At 34.5% G+C, this 24123-nt stretch overlaps 1 long non-coding RNA gene across 2 annotated transcripts in view; it reads right to left on the minus strand.

The window, feature by feature from the left end:
* Window positions 1-14972: 14972 nt before the first annotated feature.
* The window catches only part of LOC108512420 (uncharacterized), a 30335-nt gene continuing 21184 nt past the window's right edge, over window positions 14973-24123 (minus strand). Inside the window, exons 3-5 of one of the 2 annotated variants that reach the window (XR_001880598.1) lie at window positions 22335-22418; window positions 19972-20211; window positions 14973-15298 (exon numbers count right to left, since the gene is read on the minus strand). This is a non-coding gene — a long non-coding RNA (uncharacterized LOC108512420). The remainder of the gene's footprint in view (window positions 15299-19971; window positions 20212-22334; window positions 22419-24123) is intronic. The other variant, XR_001880599.1, reaches the window with a different exon arrangement.

Raw genomic sequence — 24123 nt, forward strand, 5'->3', positions numbered from 1 at the left:
AAAAAAAAAAAAAAAAAAAAAAAAAAAAAAAAAAAAAAAATTTCTATTTTAAGTTATAAAATATAAAGAAAACACTCCCTAGATACAATTTGGAAAATAAAGTATAAAGTAAAAATAAAATCACCAATAATTCCATATTGAAAGATAAATTATTTAACACTTTAGTTCCTTCCCTTATAGCTTCTATATAAGGTATTTATGTGCTATGTTGAATACATACAAATTTTGTCATCAACAAAATGTCATTTTTTTTCTGTCATACTCTTACATTTTATTCAGTAGGAAACATTTTTCTGTAGTCACTGGGTAAAATATCATCAGAGTGATGACAGTTTGCTCAATCCGAACTAATAGGCAGTCTTATCAATTTGCAAGCCCAGCCCCTATTCAACATTTAAATACATTCTCTACTATAGTAAGCAAGATTCTGAACTTGATTTGCCACTAATTATTCTCCATTCTTTCAAGTCCACTTCTTGTAATCTCACATTGAGCAGAGGGGGAGGGGTGTCTTTTCATTCTCCTTCCAAATAGCTATCTGGTCTCAAGCCTCTGGCCGCTGGACTTGAGGACAGAGGAGAGGAAAAAAAGAAGTGTTCCCCATTTGAAATGGTATCAATGAACACAAGTGCTATGCTTACTGGAGTCCGTTAGATACCTTAAGACTAAGCTCCTGTCTCTTGTAGTTCTCTTGACTTGAGTGAATACACTGGTAGTCACTTGGGAACCTTCCTTGAGTCCTGAATTTCAGTTGCGCTTCTTATTGTTGATGTCCCTTCACTTTTCCAGGAAACCATAGCTGATCTCACACTGACTTTCCCCTTGTTTGCTAATATATGGTTCATGGGCAACTTGCATGCATTTACACCTCATGTGCAGAAAAGGTCTAGTTGTGCAGGTCAATTCCAAAATAACAACCCTGTCTTGTCTCTGCCCCAACAAAAAGTTAGGAGCCTTTATTTGCTTATCTGAACTTCGTAGTATTGCTTTAGGTATAGGTTCTGAAAACCAGAAGAACTAGGTCCTCGTTTCAAAGTCTAAACTTGTATTTTCTTTTCAATTACATATTGAGAATATGAGTTTGCTTTCATGTTCCCATGTGGAATGTCTTTGACTTTATATTTGTTTAGATTGTGCTCTGATTGAGATAACTTTATTTTTAAATATCAGATCAAACTGTCTTTGGTTTTGTGATTATTTCTTCTTAGAAAGTCATTGACATACAGATAACAGATAGTCTTCTATATTCCAATGTTATTTCTTTCTTAAACATTATTCTTCCTTTTCTTGAGTAACACCAAGTTCTCTGTTACCCTTCAATTTTCTTCTTTAACATATTATTTATCTGAGTTTAGTAATTAAATGTTAGAATCATTTGATGTTCTACTTGAGGCCTACTTTCTAATTCTGAGAAGGAATTTTATTTATTCTCATGTATTCAGTTGCTAACCATATATGGAAAATTACCAAATGTAAATCTACATTGCAGAGTTTTCTCTTGACTCATAAAGCTACATTTACTCTTTCTGTTTAACATCTGTTTCTGGCCAAATTCTCTAAGAATTAGATGACAATTTCCTACCTTCCCCCAATTTGTTTCTTCTCCCGTGTTTACTATCTCAGCAAATAACTCAACAAATACCTTGCTCCTAGAGTACACGAAATTTGTATTTGATGCTTTGCTCACTCTTAGCCTCTAGATTCAATTAATCACCCAGACATCAACTTCTTTGTGTAAATATCATGTGAGTTCATTAATTTATTTGAATTTCTTTTTTCATCCTAATTCCTATTATTACTTACCTCGGTTATTGCACCATCTCCTAGCCTAGATGAAATTATATATCATTCTTTCTCTTTCGAGGATTTTTTTTTTTTTTTTTTTTTTTTTTTTTTTTTTTTTTTTTTTTTTTTGAGACGAGTCTCGCTCTGTCACCCAGCCATGCAGTGGCGTGATCTCGGCTCACTGAAACCTCCGCCTTCCAAGTTCAAGCAATTCTCCTGCCTCAGCCTCCCGACCTGCGACTACAGGCACATGCCACCATGCCTGGCTAATTTTCTTTTTTCTTTTTCTTTGAGAGGAGTCTCGTTCTGTCACAAGACTGGAGTGCAGTGGCGCGATCTGGGCTCACTGCAAGCTCCGCCTCCTGGGTTAAAGCAGTTCTCCTGCCTCTGTCTCCAAAGCAGCCGGGGCTACAGGCACACGCCGCCATGCCCGGCTAATTTTTCTGTTTTTAATAAGAGACGGGATTTCACCATGTTGGCCAGGATAGTCTCCATCTCTTGACCTCGTGATCTGCCCGCCTCGGCCTCCCAAAGTGCTAGGATTACAGGTGTAAATTTTTTGTATTTTTAGTAGAGACTAGGTTTCATCGTGTTAGCCAGGATGGTCTTGATCTCCTGACCTCGTGATCTGCCTGCCTCAGCCTCCCAAAGTGCTGAGATTAAAGGTGTGAGCCACCGCACCCAGCCAAGAATATCCTTTACATGACAATTAGGGACTTATAGAAAATGATAGTGATTATTTTACTCCTCTGTCCAAAACTCTCCAATTATTCCGTTTCATTAAAGCCTCAGATTATTAACGTTGCCCATGATGTGCATTGTCCAATGAGATAAACCATGTTTGTATCTTACCCAATTCTTTGTAAGGTACATTCCACCTAGAATGACTCATTTTTTTTTTCTTTTGTGTTATTTCCAGTCTTAATGAATTTGCATATACCACTACCTTTTATGTAAATCACATGCTACTAGCCTCCTTCCCACCCACCCATATACTACGTATACCTATAGCCATTTTTTGCCTCATTAGTGTCACGCTTGATGTAACTAAATCAGGGAAGATTTATGAACTTCACGCGTTTGATTTTACCATTAATTGTATAAATTTCTTCCTATGCCACTCAATTCTACGAAATTGTTTAATGTGACTCTAATGTTGACTGCAACGGTATAGACAATGTGCATTTTATTTATCACTGTATGTCCAAGTATTGAACAGTACTTAATAGAGGGTAGGTACTCAAATATTTATTAAACAAACCACAGCTTTAACTATAGTTCATGGTCAATAACCTAAATGGGGAGAATATTTAAAGAAGTGAAAGAAAACAGTTATTTGTCTGGTTCCCATGGGCTGTAACAGGAAAGTATAAAAAGCTTCCAGAAAAAAGTTTTTGGAAGTCTTTTAGATCTTATGTGCCAGGCAACTGGTGAAGTTCTCAACCTAGAAAATTCACGTACAACTCTAGTATCATTTTCTATAAGACAAATCCTCACTTCACATTATCAGATTTCATAGACTCATATATGTCTGTCTATTACTGTATTCATTCAGCTAGGTAAATAGAGAAGAGATAAGGAAGATAACAATAATATAATATTTAACAGATGTACCTTTGGGTGATAGAATTAAAAGCACTTAAAAATTATTCCATGGCCGGGCGCGATGGCTCACCCTTGTAATCCCAGCACTTTGGGAGGCCCTGACAGGCCGATCACAAGGTCAGGAGATTGAGACCATCCTGGCTAACACGGTGAAACCCTGTGTCTACTAAAAATACAAAAAATTAGCTGGGCTTGGTGGCGGGCAGCTGTAGTCCCAGCTACTCGGGAGGCTGAGGCCGGAGAATGGCGTGAACCCAGGAGGCGGAGCTTGCCGTGAGCCGAGATGGCGCTACTGCACTCCAGCCTGGGCGGCAGAGGGAGACTCCATCTTGGCGGGGGGCGGGGGGTGGAAATTATTCTTTATACTCTTGGTATTTTACATATAACTATACCCATTTTAATTTCATAATTATAATATGTATACTTAGACTTAAAATATTATTAAACAAAGGCTGTATCAACCATACATGTCTACATGAATTTAACTAATGTTTATTAAATGTGATGGGTACTCTACTAGTTTTAATTTTACCAAGATATTGGTAAAATTGTTCCTCAGAAGTTTCTCATTATTTATCCTCAATTGAATCCAGGAGACAACACAAGACATTTAGAACTTTCTTTTTCCATTAATACTCTCATAAATTGGAGAATCAAAAGTTGTTATGCAGATGCGCATTAGATTGGAAGTTTAGAGATACTGGCTATCATAGGTTATCATTATTGAAAAAGCAGAGTACATGGCTACCCCAATAGTTTATTTGTTTTTCATATATATTTCATTAAGATTTGTAATAATATTTTAGGCACGAAGACATCATTAAGTTGCAATGCTCCTCAAAATAGAAGGTGAACTAAATTTTCTCAATATTGATGTCTGTCCCTCGTATTCATTAAGAAATTTGTAACTCCTAAAAATTAACAAGCAACTACATTTCAAGTATTTCTGTGAGCTTTGCAACTTAAATATAACTACAGTTACGAAGAAAGGAGGATTTGTATAAACTATTCTTTGCTTTCTTAAGTGAAATCCTTCCTTGCCATATAGCAATTATGTCCTCTGGTGGATAAAAAGATGAATATGAGAGAATACTATTTTAGGATCTACATGCTCTATTTGGGCGTACGTAACTCATTTATAAACTCATGAAAAATAGCAAATCATTTCTATTTTCAAATAAAATCATACTTAAGAATGAAAGTTGTCATAATTATGTGGTTTTGTCACTATACATATATTTTGTAATATTCTGATTTGATTATTTTAAAGATAATAATTCTATCACTGTTATCAGTCATGACACTTTTATAGGACTGATGACACGTCATGTTTACAGTGGTGAAAACTGATTGGTAAAATAGTCAATCTATTTCATGTTTCCAATTTTTTTATGCGTGTAAAGGTGTTCATAATAGCCTTGAATTACCTTTTGTATTTCTGTGGTGTCTGTTGTAATATCTCCTATTTTATTTCTCGTTGAGCTTATTTGCATCTTCACTCTTCTTTTCTTGGTTAATCTTGCTAATGGTCTATCAATTTTCTTTATCTTTTCAAAGAACCAGCTTTTTGTTTCATTTGTCTTTCATGTTTCTGAGTTTCAATTTCATTTAGTTCTGCTCTGATCTTGATTATTTCTTTTCTCTTACTGGTTTGGGGTTTGGGGTGTTCTCGTTTCTTTAGTTCCTATACCTTAGATTGTCTATTTGTGTTCTTTCCCACTTTTTGATGTAGGCATTTAAGGCTAGGAACTTTCTGCTTAGCACTACCTTTGCTGTATCCCAGAGGTTTCGATAGATTGTGTCACTATTATGGTTCACTTCAAAGAATTTTTAAATTTCCATCTTCATTTCATTGTTGACCTAATAATCATTCAGGAGCAGTTAATTTAATTTCCATGTATTTGCATTGTTTTGAAAGTTCCTTTTGTAGTTGATTTCCAATTTCATTCCATTGTCATTTGAGCATTTTGAAATAATTTCAATTTTCTTAAATGTATTGACACTTGTTTTGTGTCCTGTCATATGGTCTATCTTGGGGAAAGTTCCATGCACTGATGAATAGAATGTATATTCTACAGTTGTTGGGTAGAATATTCTGTAAATATCTGTTAAGTCCATTTGTTCGAAGATACAGTTTAAATCTGTTTTTTCATTATTGACTTTCTGTCTAGATGACCAGTCTAGTGCTGTCAGTGGAGTATTGAGCTCCCCGACTATTACTGTGTTGCCGTCTATGTCATTTCTTAGCTGTAGTAGTAATTGTTTTATAAATTTGGGAGCTACATTGTTAGGTGCGTATATTTTTAGAATTATGATATTTTCCTGTTGGACAAGGCCGTTTATCATTATATAATGTCCCTTTTGTCTTTTTAACTGCTATTGATTTAAGAATGGTTTTGTCTCGTATAAGGATAGCTATTCCTGCTTGCTTTTCGTGTCCATTTGCATGGAAAATCTTTTTCTACCCTTTACTTTAAGTTTATGTGAGTTCTTATGCATTATGTGAGTCTCTTGAAGGTGGTAGATCCTTGGTCAACAACTTCTTATTCATTATGCAGTTCTCTATCTTTTAAGTGGAGCATTTAGGTAATTTACATTCAATGTTAGTATTGAGATATGAGGTTTTATTGAATTCATTATGCTATTTTTTGCTTGAATACCTTGCTTTTTTTTACTGTATTTTTTGTTTTATAGGTTCTGTGAGATTCATGCTTTAAAGAGGATCTGTTTTGATGTCTTCCCAAGATACGTTTCGAAATTTAGAGATTCTTTTAGCAATGTACAACCCTCCTAGCTTAAATCAGTAAGAATTAGAAACCGTGAACAGACCAATGACAGGCAGCAAGATTGAAATGGTAATAAATTACCAACAAAAAAAAATTCAAGACCAGATGCATTCACAACTGAATTCTGTCAGACATTCAAAGAAGAACTGGTATCAATCCTATTGACACTATTTCATAATATAGCGTAAGAAGGAATCCTCCCAAAATTGTTCTATGAAAACAGTATCATCCTAACACCCAAACAAGAAAGAACATCATCAAAAAGAAAACTACAGACCAATATCCCTGATGCCCTGATGAACATAGATGCAAAAATCCTTAACTAAATACTAGCTAACTGAATCAAACAGCATATCAAAAAAAATCCACCATGATCAAATGGGTTTCATACCAGGGATGCAGGAATGGTTTAACATATGTAAGTCAAAAAATGTGATACACCACATAAACATAATTAAAAAGAAAAATCACATTATCATTTCAATAGATGCATAAAAGAACATTTGACAAAATCCAGCATCACTTTATGATTTAAATCCTCAGCAAAATCGGCATACAAAGGATATACCTCAATGCAATACAAGCCATCTATGACAAACCTACAGTCAACATAACACTGAGTGGAGAAAAGTTGAAAGCATTCCCTCTGAGAACTGGAAAAAGACAAGGATGCCCACTCTCACCACTTCTATTCAGCATAGCACTGGAAGTCCTAGCCAGAGCAATCAGGCAAGAAAAAGAAACAAAGGGCATCCAAATTGGTAAAGAGAGAAAGTCAAACTGTCGCTCTTTGCTGATGATATGATCATATACCTAGAAAATCCTGAAGATGCCTCCAAAAAGCTCCTGGAACTGATAAATGAATTCAGCAAAGTTTTGGGATACAAAACTAGTGTATAAACATTAGTAGCTCTGCTATATACCTATAGCAACCAAGCTGATAATCAAATCAATAACTCAACTCCTTTTTACAATAGCTGCATAAAAATATAAAATACTTAGGCATATACCTAATCAAGGAGATGAAAGACCTCTACAACAAAAAGTACAAAACATTGCTGAAAGAAATCGTAGTGGACTAAGGATATGAATAGACAGTTCTTAAAAAAAGATATACAAATGGCCAACAAATACATGAAAAAATGATCAACATCACTAATGAGCAGGGAAATGAGAATCAAAATCACAATACAATACTACCTTACTTCTGCAAAAATGGCCATAATAAAAAATTTAAAAAATAATAGATGTTATTGTGGATGCAGTGAAAAGGGAATACTTCTACACTGTTGGTGGGAATGTAAACTAGTACAAACACTATGGAAAACAGTATGGAAATTCCTTAAAGAACGAAAAGTAGAACTACCATTTAATCCAACAATTCCACTACTGGGTATTTACTCAAAGAAAAATAAGTCATTATATGAAAAAGATGCACATACATGCATATTTGTTGAGGCACAATTTGCAGCTGCAAAAATATGGAACCAAACTAAGTGCCCAGGAATCAATGAGTGAATAAAGAAAAAAAAATATATAGAGATACATATACACATACATGCCATGGAATATTACTCAGCAATTAAAAGGAACTAATTAATGGTGTTTGCAACAACCTGGATGCAACTGGACACTATTATTCTAAGTGAAGTAACTTAGGAATGGAAAACTAAACATCATATATTTTCATTCATAAGTGGGAGCTAAGCTATGAGGATGCAAAGGCATAAGAATGATACAATGGATTTTGGGGACTTAGGCAAAAGGGTAGGACGGGGGTGAGGGATAAAAGACTACAAATTGGGTTCAGTATATACTGCTCGGGTGATGGGTGTACCAAAATCCCATAAATCACCACTAAATAACTTATTCATGTAACCAAATACCACCTGTTTTCCCAAAACCTATGAAAATAAAGAATTTAAAAATATTATTTAAATTTTTTGTGGGTACATAGTAGTTGTATATATTTATGAGACACATAAGGTATTTCGTTACAAGCATGCATGAAAAATAAGCACATCATGGAGAATGTGGGATCCATCCTCTCAAGCATTTTTCCTTTGAGTTACAAAGAATCTAATTATATTCTTTAAGTTATTTAAAAATATATAATTATTATCGATTATAGTCACCCTATAGTATTATCAATAGTAGGTCTTATTCATCCTTTCTAATTTTTTGTACCCATTAACCATCCCCACTTTCCTTCCAAATCCCCACTACCCTTCCCAGCCTCTTGTCACCATCCTTCTAGTCTCTACGTCCATGAGTTCAATTCATTTGATTTTTAGGTCCCCCAAATAATTGATACCATGTGACATTTGTCTTTCTGTGCCTGGATTATTTCACTTAATATAATGATCTCCAGTTCCATCCATGTTGTTGCAAAGGACTGGATTTCATTTTGGCGGGGCTAGAGTTATTGATTTAGGAATGCAGCAACACAGGAGTATACCAATCTACATTTTATAAGCCCCTAAACTGTAGATTTAGTTGTGCACACAGATCTAAGTCTTTTTGTTCCGGGTGGACTGTTCATAGATTGCTGGAAATCCTGGGAACAGACTGTCAATCCCTTTCTCACTGACGATGAACCAGGAAACTTGTAGTCCTGGAGATTTCTGACTATTATATTTGCCTACTCAGGGTAACAACCATTAGGATAAGACAAAATTGATGGGGAAAATGAGGAAAGGGATAGAAGCAACCAGGGTTTTTGGTAATATCACTTAGCTACAAGATTGTACTTGTCTGAAGCCTTACCTCAGGGCATACATTTGCGTGAACATACAATTTGCCGTCTTTTTTAGCCAGTTTAAATAAACTCATCTGTTATTTTCATCTAATGCAATTGAACTGATAGAAAACTGAAGTTATTTTTTTCAATTTTGGCAAATAATTATTTTATCTGATTAAAATATGAATGTATTGCTCACCTGAAAAATAAAATAGATAGTATGAACATATGTAAAGAGGATTCCTATCAGATTTCCTCAGGCACAGTTCATATAAGTTTGGCAGTATTGTTGGGGACAACCAAATACTTACCAACTGAAAAGCTACCAAATAGTGAATCTTGACAGAAATATAATTTAAAAATAGATGGAGAAGAGTCCTTCCTTTCAAAGGGGCAATGCTGCAAAGTGAAGATAAATGTCATAAGATACATGAAGCTCTTGTTATATAACAGATTTATGCTTCCAAAGCAATAACGTCCAGCAAAACCACTTAGGAAATGAGCAACAAGATGAAACAAATAGACTGCTGAACTTTGAGGTGCAGTAAACTTTTTCCCATTAACCTGGAGCATTCTCATCCAACTGGAATTAGAACTAGCTGCAAGATAAATCATCTAAAATCTAGAGCTCTGAGTAGTGAAGAGATAAACATAAGATTAACTGTTCCATCTAAACTCATTTCTCATCACAAGGCTCAAATAAATCCCAGTGTCTGTTGTATATCAAAGTCACACTGCCATAAGGAAACCATCAGATTTTATTCTGAGAATTCTTTGTCATCTAATAAAAAATGGGTTACTAACAAGGCAGTCATCAATAGCATCTATGAAATAGACTTTTATATTCACAGTCCTTACATATTTTTGCATAAATTAATATGCATTTAGTACTAAACAGAATGAGTAGATTTTCTTCATAATTATTAGTTGCACCAGTTGGTTAAAAATTTCATTGCAAATTATTAAAAAATTATGGCTGATGATGATGCTTTGGAGATAATAAAAAAATAGAGATACAGTATGTGATAAAGAAAAGTATCGTAAGAATTGACCGACTGAGAAATGTATCCAAAGTTGAAGAGATTAAGACTATCTATTGTTTCCTTTGTGGGTCTTCCTTGACCCACTAGAGATGGTTAAATTTCCTCCTTTCCTGATGGTAACTTGCTGTCTTCCATAAATCACTCTTGAAAACGTCCTGAGAAGCAAGTAGGCAAAGGCATATAAAGATACATGTGAGTTGTGCTAAGCAGTGATAGAAAAAAGCCCAAAACCTCCCTAGTTCCCTATAATTGTAGTTATCTTATGTAAATAGAAATGATGCACTTATGACATTTCATTCCTTTATTACACTACATTTTCCACCACACACTGAGTGTATATTCACACTAATCAGTAGATCTTAACATTATTTTGAAAATGTAATTTGAAAAATGTCAAATTCCTAAAATATTCCCCATATTGTTAATAGATAAAAGTACTCATATGATGTTACATGGAATAACAAATTTGGGGAATGAGACATTATGAGACAGCAAAATTAATTATATAGCACTTTTACTCAGGTTACATTAGGGAGTCCATACTATGGTGCCAGAAATAGCTATAGGAAAGCATTAATTGATATAACAAACAAGTATTTAATTTTTGTTATGTACCAGGTACTATTCTAGATGATGGGGATGAAACACTAATTAATATGTGATTGTTGACTTTGAAAGGCTTGTAGTATAATATAATAATATAATATAATACATATTATACTTATTATATTATAGTATAATATAATAAGACAAAGTGAAATAGAAACCAAGATATATGGTCCCAATAATGCTTTACTGACAATGAAAGTATGCATTGGAAAGGGGACCGGAAACTGAGTCTTAAAAGTCAAATAGGCATTTGCCAACAGCATGGAATTGGATGAGGGTCAGAGATGTGGAAAGTCATTCTAAGAGGAACAAGTACTTGGAGAAGCCACATCTAGTTAAAAGCCAAGAAGTACTATGTATGCGCTCAGGTGACATTGGCAGTGTTTCTCACAGAGCTGGGAAATAAGAACCCAGCTGCATACCTGTATCTTAGTTGACAACTCTGTATTCGATTGGGGGATCATGAATTTTAGTTATTTTTTGTGCCACTGAGTTACTAGTTTCTAGGGTGGTACTGTTGACATACAAATGCAAGAAATAATTGAGAGAACATGCAATGTGAATATTTATGAGAATCAAAGGGGAGGCACCAACAGTCAGAAACAGCAGTGAAGCAGAGGCCAGAGAAAGAAATTTCAAGAGGAAGAGAGCAATAAGGTGTGAAATGTTGCAGATAAGTCACATAAAATAGGGTGGAAAAAGAGCATTTCGTAATTAGGAAATCACTAAAGTGGTACTTGAGTGTAGTATCTTGAAGAGTACATGGAAGACAGATAAATGCAGCAATTGAGGAAATTCCTCTCTTGAAACTTGTATTTTACAGAAAAGAGAAATATAAATTTGTAGGTAGAGCCAATGTAAGATTCTTTTTAAATTATTATTTTGCTTGCCCTTCCCCTCTTCATTCTTATATGGAAAATAACTGACCACTGACAGGCAACTGTGAGAATGAAAAGATGAAAACTTTAAAAAGATTTGAAATCAGATGATATGGAATAGTATTTGGGCTCTGCCTTGTTAGCTGCCCACATTGCACAAATCAGTATCTATCTGAGTTTCAGTGTTTGCTTGAGAAAATAGGAACAGTAACATATGTCCCACCTTATTCATATGAATATTTAGATGATTATATATAATAATATATGTGGGGAGGCTGAGGCAGGAGAATGGCATAAACCTGGGAGGTGGAGCTTGCGGTGAGCTGAGATTTGGCCACTGCACTCCAGCCTGGGCGGCAGAGCGAGACTGTCTCAAAATATATATATGTATGTGAAAGTAGGTTATAAATCAAATTCATGATTAGCTTTCACTCAAATTAGACCTCTGTAAAACAAAAAGTAAATAATAGATATGTTGATTACCAGACTAAAAGAAAAATACATTTAGATAAAATGACTAAGTTGGAGAGTGAATGTTAACTTGTTTAGCTGTAATTTGTGACCCCACCAAATTGTAATTTTTGATCCACTTCCTATTTGAACTAGGTTTATATTTCACAGGGTAGGCTGTACATAAGTGCTAGAAACTCATATTCATCTTTCAGCTGCTAAGTGTGATAAAAGAATGTTCCATGAAATTAATTCCCTATTTTGGCAAAGACTAAAACTGCAAATAAGCACAATGCAAATTTTATCTATTCTGTTTATAGTCTCATTGTCACTTCAAGGTCCTTTTGGGATGCCATATGGGCTGGTTTATTGCTTAGATGAAGTTTATAAATATAAACAAATAAATAATTTTGAGGATTTCTACAGAGTCAAATTAAGTTGGATGCAATTTCAAATAAATAGTACATATATCATAACTTCACAAAGAAATAGAATTAATTACATTTCAGGAAACAAATTCCCAAGTTATATTTTACTGGATGTACAAAAATGCTTGCTTGCGTCTAATGCATTTCCAATCTGCCACTTCTTTAAAGAGTCATGCTTTTTACCACAGTAAATAATACAATTCAAAATGTATTCATATCCCAATGAGTCTGCCTGTTTTCTAATATGCTAACAGATCTTATTTATCCAATGGAATGTTCACAAACAAATTTAGCCAAGCTACATTTTTTCTTCTTTCCTAAAGTAAAATTCTGAGATGGAGAACAAAGTGATTGTTGACAGAACTAACATTTAGCTTCTTTAATAGTGAGATATTTAAGACAAGTCAGCTAAATGCTTTACAATAAATATGAAATTTGTGCACAGGAAAAAAAATGGTTGGCCACCAACTGATGTTGAATAATATTTGCTCATCCCACTATTTTTTAAAAAGCCAATGAACAAATACAAATCAGCAAGTCATATAAATATAGAAATTTTTTATTAAATTGAGAATGTAATTCAGAAAAACTATATAGTATTTGGTGGATATTAAAGCATAGATATCTGAACTGTGGATAATTTTAAGAGTGAATTTATCTCCATACTTCATCCATTAAGTGTTACTAAAGGACAAATGTGTGTAAGAATCTTCTGAATGACTTTTATTTATTTACATATCTTTATATCATAAAATACCAGTTTTATTAAGAAATATTGTCTTCTTCTATATCAGAGAATTACCCTACATGATGAACATCAGTCATTATGTCATTATCTTCAACATTATCATGAAGTATTATTGTAAAGTATTTCCAGGAAATGTATCAGTTTACAGTGTACTTTTAGAAATACTGCTGCATTGACTTAGCAAAAGTCCTGAAGTTGATGAAGAAATCATATCTTTTTTGTAACTTTTATTTTGAGTTCATGGGTACATGTGCAGGTTTGTTATGTAGGTAAACATGTGTCATGGAGTTTTGTTGTACGGATTATTTTGTCACCTAGGTATTAAGCCTGGTAACCATTAGTTATTTTTCCTGGTCCTCTCCCTCCCTCCACCCTCCACCTCCACCCTCCGGTAGACCGCAGTGTCTGTTTTTCCCCTCTATGTGACCGTACGTTCTCATCATTTAGCTACTACTTATAAGTGAGAACAATGCAGCACTTGGTTTTCTTTTCCTGCATTAGTCATATCTTCTTCTAAAGATTGGAAAGTTGGAAGTGAGAGAGGTAAAGTCATATAGCTTTAAGTCACAAAGTCAGAAGCCATAATTTAGTTTTCAAAATTTAGATGCTGTATTCTTCTGTAGACCACAATTTATAGTTTACATTTGCTAACAGTTTATAGTTAACAAAATACTTTCTCAAGTGTTATCTCAGTGAGCTCTTTGTATTGACCTAAGAAATAAACATCAATATATACATTTTGCAATTGAATGTTCTAACATTGAGAGGAATTAAATGTCCTGTCCAATGTAACACAACTTGTTTGTGCAAATGCCTGTATTGAAACAAAATATATCTAACCTTTCAACTTTGTAATCAATTCAGGTTGTACATTGTGTCATATGTATAATCAGTGTATGTTTCATATACTACTAATTATTTTATTTTCAATTAGCTGGTCTGTGATTGCAGAGATTTCTCAGTTTACAAAACTTCTAGGATTTAGATCCTTGTAACCCAATCCATTCTTTCCTCCAAGTTTTTTTTAAAGACTCCACCAAAAGTTTTGGGTAAGGGGATTTCAAGGGATTCCAAGGGAAGGGTCCTTGAATAAATGGGAGAGGAAAACTAGAATAGTGAAAATGATAGTGCCCTGGGCATTGAGGCTTGACATCTATCTATTTATTTGATCTTGGCTAGTCCACCACACTTACCAGACTTCTATTTAACCTATAAAAACCAAGGTTTTCCATTAGATGAGGATGAGACACAATGCAAATCTAAAAATTCCCAGTCAACAAAACTTAAAGGTATATTACTATTTCTCTGATAAGTAGGCTCCAATAAATTAAACATGATGGAAATATGTCTATATAAAATAAATGCAGTAGTTATAGTCTGACATTCAAATATAAAATTCCAAATTATGGTTATTTGTTTTGATTTACTTTATATCATGTGTGAAGACAAGATTTTTAAGGAAACAAGTCATAAATTATAACTGCCTTTGTGCTCACTCTAGGCATATCAATTCATACTATCATAAGATTGTAGTTGTGGAAAACAGGCAAACTCACATCAATTTTAAAACTCTATTAGACAGATACTTTGTAAGAAATATTAATCATAGTTGTGGTAAACACAAAGAATGCCCAGTGCAAAGCTATTTCATTACTGAGAAAATAGGAAATAGGCTATTCACTGCTATGCACACGGGCTATACTGTCTGATCTATGTCTTGTCTTCTGTAATGGACTGATAATCACCCCTAAATATATCAGTTCCCATTCCCTGGAACTTGTAATTGTTACCTTATTTAAAAAAAAAAAAAAATGTTCTTTGTAGGTGTGATTAAATTAATGATTTTAAGATGGTGAGATTATCCTGAATTATCTAGACAGGCCCAAAATGTCATCACATGTGTCTTTATAAAAGAGAAGCAGAGGGACATTTGACATACACAGAAGAAAAGGCAATGTGAAAGGAGGCAGAGATTGAAGTGAAGTGGCCACAAAATAAGGAATGGGGGCAGCCTCCAGGAGCTGGAAGAAGTAAGGAACAAATTCTCCTCCAGAGCCTCTGGAGAGGGCACATCCCTGCTGACACTTTGGTTGATTGAGGTCCAATGATGCTAATTTCAGGCTTCAGTCTTCTGGCATACACAGTTGTGAAAGGATAATTTTCTGTTTTTTTAAGCCGCCGAAGTTGTAGTAATTTGTTGTAGCAGTCATGTTTCCATCCTGAGGCCTAGACAAATATTCAGCAATAGATCTTTTATAAAATTATTATCATTATTTGTATTGGCCTGGTAATAGTACAACTACTCTTTCTTGTACACCAAAATTCATATTTCATCTTTGGACATTGTATTAGTCCGTTTTCATGCTGCAAATAAAGACATACCCAAGACTGGGTAATTTATAAAGGAAAGAGGTTTAATTGATTCACTGTTCAGCATGGCTGGCAGGCCTCAGGAAATTTATAATAATGGTGGAAGACGAAGGGGAAGCAAGGCACTTTCTTCACAGGGTGGCAGGAAGGAGAAGTGCAAGCAGGGGAAATGCCAGATGCTAAAAAATGATCAGATCTCATGATACACATTATCATGAGAACAGTGTGAGGGAAACTGCCCCATGATTCAATTACCTCCCCCTGGTCCCGCCCTTGACATGAGGGGATTATGGGAATTACAATTCAAGGTGGGGTTTGGGTGGAGACACAGAACCAAACCATATCAGACATTAAGATGCAGGAGGTGGCACTGTACACTTTTTAAATAGCCATTCCCATAGCCTCTGTGGAAATAATCAGACTCCATAATTCTTGTTTGTAGAATACCTTATTTGTAATAGCAATAAAATGGATGGAGATTCTTCTTTTAAGATGTTACTTATAGATGAATGTATGAATCTATGATAAATTTGTATAGATAATTAAAAAGAGATTTGCTCTTATCTTTTAATTCAGTTAGGTTGATTCTAATCTTCTGGGTTATGGTTCTGATTCCACATTAGGAGACATTAGCTGGACATTTCTTGGTCATTTGGAATTACTCATCAATTGGTCATGGGTCATTGTTTTAATTACATGATGATCAATTAAAATACTTCTTACATTTTATAAAAATGAGTTATCAGTGCCCTTTCTAAATCAGTTGCTAAATCTCACAGCTTTACAAGTGATCATTTGGCTTATGAATATGCATTTAATTAAGAATTGTTACTTGTAGATGATAAGCGTTATATATACCCCTGACATGCTATTGTGGTTCAATGAGTATAAAAGATGAGACCTGATGGTGTCAGTTCTCTTACTTAATGCGTGACCTCACCTAAGTACTTAATGTTACCAGCCCTCACAAAAATAAAAGCACTGTGTAGGATAATGTTTTTAAGAACTGTAGGAAAGGTGAGATTTTCAGCATATAAAGGTTGGCTGTATTTTTCACTTAGGGAAAGGGACTTAAAAACCCATATAAATACACAGGGTCTGTCACATTCTTCTCGGACTGTTCCATGTAAGATGAGGAAACTATTAATGTTGTCATTGTCCTGGAGCATGTGTTTGGGAGAATGTAATAGTATTTACACTATTTGGGTTAAAAAAATAACAAACCGAAAGTTAACATAGTGCTATGTTAACAAATGGACTATTCACACTTGTTCTGGTGAATTCCTTTGTAGCCAATAATTAGGGATTTCAATCCAGGTTACCCCTTTAGAATAATAATGGATAACATGGATTATATGTGGCGATGACTCACGGAGGTTTTTCAAGAGTTTCCTATAGATTAATGTTCATAGTTTCATCAAAATGGCAATAAAATTTTATAAAACAGATTTTGGCCCTTTTACTAACTTGGAATGACTTTCCCAAGCTGATCTACCAATACACATGAGTTTTAAATTCATTTTTTATTTTAATTTATTTTATTTTATTTTCAGATGGAATCTCTCTCTGTTGCCCAAGCTGGAGTGCAGTGGAGCAATCTCTGCTCCCTGCAACCTCTGCCTCCTGGGCTCAAGCAATTCTCCTCAACCTCCCGAGTAGCTGGGATTACATGCATGTGCCACTACATCCGGCTAATTTTTGTATTTTTTTTTTTTTTTGTAGAGACAGAGTTTCACCATGTTGGCCAGGCTGGTCTTGAACTCCTGCCCTCAAGTGCCCACCTCAGCTTCCCAGAGTTCTGGGATTATAGGCGTGAGCCACTGCACCCAGCCTATCCACATGATTTTTAAATAAATCAGTAAAGTAGTTCTGCTTCCATTTTGTATGTAGACATCCTCAGAAGAACTTACTCCTTAATAAAAAGGCTTGATAGTATGCAAGGTTGCAAGTTTTGTTCAGCCGATTAAAAAAAAAAAAAAAGGAATTGCTAGGTGACTATGTAAAATAAATTCCAAGGGTGATAGCTCTCCTAGGAGAAATAGGTTGCACAAGCTTTTTCTCCTTTGTCAGAACACAGCAGGAAGGAGCAGCTGCTATAAAATTGGAGACAAAGGAAACAGCTGAAAATGTAAGGATTTCTTAAGGACCATGTGTGGACTATCATGGAAATTTAGAATATCTGGGAGTTTCAGATAGAAAGGACAGTAATATTGAAAGGATGGCAGGACACCCAAAATAGTCCCCCTTAGTAATACACAGGTGTGCAAACCTGCCTTGTTTGTATATCCTTCACTGAGAGAATGAGGGGTCACTGGGGTAAAGAAGAAAATGTTTCCATCCCAGGGGCCTAAGCAAATATCCACAGGCTCTAGGGGAGGAGTAGAAGCAAAAGCTGTCTTCCTCATTAGGTGGAGTATCAAATCCCCTTGCTCCTCCATGAGCCTCATACCTAGTAACAAGGAATAGCAGCCTACATTCTGTCCCTAGGAGGGACAGGAAACCTTTCTGTCACTGGTCCCAGGTAAAGGTACAATGCTGTTGAGGGAGAAATGGAAGCAAGTCTGTTCATGTTTTCTAGAGTTTTTAGATGTAATTAGTGGAAGAGGTAGGCTCTACTGGGTTTACATCATCATAGTGGGACTGGAATTATGCAAATGTTCACAGTAGTGAAGAAGAAGCATTTCAAATCAATTACCTAAGATTCAAACTTTAAATCTCTAGAGAGAAAAGAGAAAATAAAATCCAAAGAAAGCAGGGATAAAATAATAATAATAGCACAAATAAAAATTAAAATAGAGAAATATTATTTATTATTATTAAGAAATATTTTCTTTTTCTGTATCAGGGAATTATATTACATGATGAATCATCAATCATGAGACAAATGTCCATAAACAAGAATAGAGGAAAATGTTCTCAACTCAATAAAGGGCTTTTCAAAAAAATCCAACAGCGAATATCATATGCAATAGTAGAAAAGCAATGCTTTCACCATGACATTTGAAAAAAAGTAAGAATTTCAACTCCAAGCTTCTATGCAATGATCTGAGAATCTACAAAGTGCTTCTAGATAAAATAAGTGAATTTAGTAAGACTGTAGAATATAACATCAAAATAGAAAAATAACTTTTCTTTCTCTAAACTACTAACAAATGATTGGAAATTGACATTTTAAAACAGCCACGAGAACGTTTATTATTGACAATTTATGTCCCAAATCTATCTGATATTACTAAAAGTAATTGTTAAGAAAATAAATTAAAACCTAAATAAGTGGAGAAATATAGATTTTCAACTTTTGGAAGATGGGTTATTACCAGATATCAGTTCTTCCCAAATTGATGTAGATTAAACACAATCTAAACAAAATTAAAGCATGGTATTTTTAGTATGATGAAATGGTGAATGACTTTTGTGAAAATTTGAGAAAGGGACCAGAGTACCAGTCCCAAGCCAGGAAAATCTGATGCTTATTTAATCCACGCTAAAGTATTTTAAGTAGTTTGTTGCTATGCTCAAATCATTTATATGTACTTTAAAAAAAATTATGTCCATGAGTATCTACTAAGACATGGGACATTTTTTTCCCTGGTTTCAGTGGTCCCACACATTGCAAGACATCAGCTATAGACAGCAGTGCCTTACCCAAATATTACATAAAAAAACGAAAAATCAAACCAAAACAACCAAACAAATAAACAAAATAAAACAGAATGCCATCACACTATTTTCCAAAATATCCCCTATGGGATGATACTGTCACAACTAAAAGCTATTGAAGTTTGAGTCTGTAAGTCGAGATCATTTAATAAATGGATTGTGTGATCTTCAGTGTAATATTTGCTATTTGTATAAACCAGTTCCCTCATCTATATAATGAGAGTGATAACATACTCATGTTATAGGGACTTCATAGTATGGTTGCTAATTAAAACAAATAATACTTTGCACAATGACTAATACATTGTACGCATTCAAATAAGTGTTGATTATAATTTTTACAAATGGTCAAATTTTGTTTGGCTGTGTGTTTGTTTATTGCAGTAAATTGTAGATGGGATTATCAGAAGCCTTTAAGAGATTTTTCATTAGTATAATTCTTGATTATCATGCAAGAAATGTAATCCTCATTATGTTTCCTGGTTCTTTCTGAACAATAGAAGAAATGATGCATCTCTCTGCTAAGGTACTTACTCTGCCATGGAAAGTAGAGGATAGATATTTGGTTTAGCAAGGAGTTTCTAAAACAGACCTTCTACTTTCTCTTTTCCTAAGCAGCATGGAGCAGGCTAAATGACCAAACAAATGAAGGGTATGGAAACATGAGAGTGTTAAGAATATTGTCTTGAGAATTTATGAACTAAGCTCTAATGTGTAACTTCTCATTTACAGAACACCTATTCACAGTGATTGTATTTTGAAGCTGTTCAGAAGCATTGTAATAATGATTTATAACTGGCTTTATTTTAAAAATGCATCCAGATAGAGCATTTCATCACAGCTCTTAAGTGCTTGATGATCTTTCTTACTTGATTTCATCTTATCCCGGATGGTTGAGTTGAAGTTGCCCTTAGTTTTCCTGTCTTGTCAGGAGTTTCAGCCACATTTATGAAAGTTTTTGATCTTTGCCTTTTCTTTTCCACATGTTTAGGTGATGTACAGAATCTGGGTGTAGTCAGGCCTCATTAGCTCTCTAAAAACTTGGCATCCAATGAGCACTTCCATGAAAGTGAGACACTCAACGTTTTCAACTCCTTTATGTGTCTGAGCTGAAAGGAATTGTGAATGCATTTTATCTTCATGAAAGCAAGCAGGGAAAAATCTAAATACCCTATCAAAATACCAATGGCATTGTTTACAGAAATAGAAAAAAAAAGTTCCCAAAATTTAAACGGAAGTACAAAAGACCTGGAATGGTCAAAGCTACCCTGAGTAAGAAGAACAAAACTGGGGGAATCACATTACCTAACTTCAAATCATACTACAGAACTATAGTAACCAAAACAGCATGGTACTGGCATAAAACAAACACAGACCAATGGAACAGAACAGAGCACCAGAATTAAATTCATACATCTACAATGAAAGTATTTGCAACAAAGTGCCAAGAGTATACAATGGGGAAACACTGTATGGACTGTCTCTTTTTGACAGTCTCTTCAATAAATGGTGCTTGGAAAACTGGATATCCATATGCAGAAGAATGAAACTAGACCCCTATCTCTTGCTATTTGCAAAAATCAAATCAAAATGAATTAAAGGTTTAAATTTAAGACCTTAAATTATGAAATTACTGAAGAAAACTTTGGGGAAATTCTCCAGGACATTGGACTTGGCAAAGGTTTCTTGAGTAATACCCTACAAACACAAGTGACCAAAGCAAAAACAGACAAATGGGATCACATGAAATTAAAAAGCTTCTTCAAGGCAAAGGAAACAATCAACAAAGTGAAGAGACAACCTACTGAATGAGAGAAATATTTGCAAACTATTAATGTGACAATGGATTAGTAAGAAGAATATATCAGGAGCTCAAACAACTCCATAATAAAAAACTCTAATAATCTAATTTAAAAATAGGGAAAACATCTGAATAGACATTTCACAAAAGAAGAGATACAAATGACTAACAGGCATATGAAAAGGTGCTCAATATCATTGATCGTCAGATACATGTGAATCAAAACTACAATGAGATATCATTTCACCCCAACTAAAATGGCTTATATCCAGAAGACTGGCAATAACAAATGCTGGCAAGCATGTGGTGAAAAGGGAACACTCGCACACCATTGGTGGGAATGTAAATTAGTACAACCACTATGGAGAACAATTTGGAGGTTCCTCACATAACTCAAAATAGAACTACCACATGGTCTCACAATCCCACTGCTAAGTATATACCCAAAAGAAAGAAAACCAATATATTGAAGAGATATCCGAACTCATATGTTTATCGCAACACTGTTTACAATAGCTAAGATTTGGAAGAAACCTGTGTCCATCAACAGATGAATGGAAAAATAAAACGTGGGCCAGGCATGGTGGCTCACGTTTGTAATCCCAGCTCTTTTGGAGGTGGAGATGGGAGGGTAGCTTGAGCTCAGGAGTTCAAGACCAGCCTGGGCCATGTGGTGAGACCCCATCACTACAAAAGTAAAAATATTAGCCAGGAGCAGAGGCATGTTCCTCTGGTCCTCACAGTTTCAGAGGCTAACATGAGAGGGTTGTGGAAGCCTGGATTATTAAGGTTGCAATAAGCCATGATCACACCACTGAACTCTAGCCTGGGTGACAGATTGAGACCCTGTCTCTAAGACAAAAAGTACTATTCAGCCTTAAAAAGGAAAGAGAACCTGCCATTGCAACAACATGGATGAAACTGAAGATAATGAAGTTAAAGAAGCCACTGTCATATGAAGACAAACTTCACATGTTCTCATTTACTTGTGAGAGCTAAAAAAAATAAAATAACAATAAAACAATTGAACTCATGGAGGTAGAGAGTAAACTGATGGTTACCAGAAGCTGGGAAGGGTACTGGTGTGGGGATGGAGGAGAAGTGGGGATGGCTAATAGGTACCAAATTAAAGTTAGAATGAATAAGATCTAGTAGTTTATTGCACAACAGGGTGACTACAGTCAACAATAATTTATCATACATTCTAAAATAACTAAAAGATTATGATTGTATAGTTTTTAACACAAAGAAAAGATAAATGCTTGAGGTGATGGATACCCCATTTACCATAATATGATTATTACATATTATATCTGTATCAAAATATCTCATGTACCCCATAAATATATACATCTACTATGTATCCACAAAAATTTTTTAAAAAAATAAAAGGAAAATCTAAATTTAAAAATGACACAAAGGACTTATTACCTGCAAGAAATTTTCTAATTTTCCATTAATTTCCTTTTGTAGCCTGGCATATAGTTTATTGACATTGATTGCATTTGGAGGAATCTGGAAAGGAATTATGTTCTGTCACATGACTACACAAAGATAAAAATGTCCAAGATGCACAGACACTTCCTGCCCCCAATGCTTTGTGTCCAACAGGCAAAAACTTCACACATACACTCTCGTATAATGAGAATGTGAAAGATGTTTAAATTTTAATCTCAACTCCTTACTGCTGGAGGAAGGGAGGTAGGAGGAAGTACCTGCTGGATATACTATAATGGAAAGACACTATCTTTTTTAATTTGGACAATTAAAAGGACAAAGGAATAATAAACATGTTTTGAATGCTCAGTGCTATTCTAGGCGATTTATATATGTTACTTCATTATTTCCATAAAAATCATGTTTCTTCATCTAGTTTAAATAAAATATAGCCAGATTTTAGGTGCCTGTTAAATAACCTAATTGTTCTAAATAATCATAAGGGAACTCACATTTATTGAAAGGTCTATGCATTGCCAAGGAGTTTTCTCACAGAAAACCCACATCAGCAGCATTATCACACCAACGCAGTAGATGAGAAAACTGGGGCTCCAAGAGGTACCAGTGGTGCCCAACAAGACATTCAGTGAATTCCTGTGGAGTCCATGATGTGGGGAGGTAGTGTGCTACAATATTGCTGCCTGAGAAGCCTCTTTTCTTATCTGAACCAACTGAGTTTGATAATCTCAGTGATTAGGATAATATTTTAATTGTTTTTGAAATTTGGGTGAATCTTGTGGCATTGATTTATGATTGAATATGACAAATCTAGTAAACACTTGTTTCATGTTATTTTAATTTTGCTGTCAGTTTTGGGACTTTTTTCTTCTTTCAGGTATAGAGTAGACCAGTTTTATAAATTAATTGCATTACATAGGCAGTTTTCTCAATTTCGTTTTGACTAAGTGTCTCCATTTTCACTGATTGTAAGATGGCTAAGAAGTAAAGAAGATGAAAGAGATGGAAGAGGTTTTAAATAACTTGCATTTCACTAGATGAAAATTCAACGTGTTCATCGCATCCCTCCTCTTCAAAATATTCTCATAGAGAAAACAGACAGCACTTTCACAGTTTTGACTGCTTCAGAAATTAGAAAGAGCAAAACAATGATTCTTTCTTTTTTTAAAAAAATTATTGTGGTAAGAACATTTAAAAATAAATCTACATTCTTACCAATGTTTTAAATGTACAGTACAGTATTGTTAATGTTAGGCATCATATTATTCAGTAGATATCTTGAACTTTTTCATCTTGCATAACTGAAACTTTATGCCCATTTATTGCAACTACCCACTTCTTCCTCCCCTCCAGCCACTGGCAACCAATATTGTACTTTCATCTCTATAAATCTGATTATTCTAGGTACCTCATATGAGTGCACTCATTTAGCATTGGTCCTTTCATGACTGGTTTGTTTCACTTAGCATAATTTCCTCAAGGTTCATTTATATTGTCTCATGTTATAAAATTTCCTTCTTTTTAAAGGTTGAATAATATTTTGTTATATATATATATATACACACACACACATACTCCATTTTCTTTATCCTTTCATTGACTGATAAGCACTTAGGTTAATTCTGTATTTTGGCTATTGTGAATAGTGCTGCAAGAAACATGAGAGTGCAGATGTCTTTTGATATATTGATTTCCTTTGTTTTGGGTATATATACTCAGTGGTGGAACTGCTGGATCATATGGTAGTTTCATTTTTAGTTTTTTG

This window comes from Rhinopithecus bieti, unplaced genomic scaffold (assembly GCF_001698545.2).
Source record: "Rhinopithecus bieti isolate Rb0 unplaced genomic scaffold, ASM169854v2 scaffold_28517, whole genome shotgun sequence".
Lineage (NCBI taxonomy): Eukaryota > Metazoa > Chordata > Mammalia > Primates > Cercopithecidae > Rhinopithecus > Rhinopithecus bieti.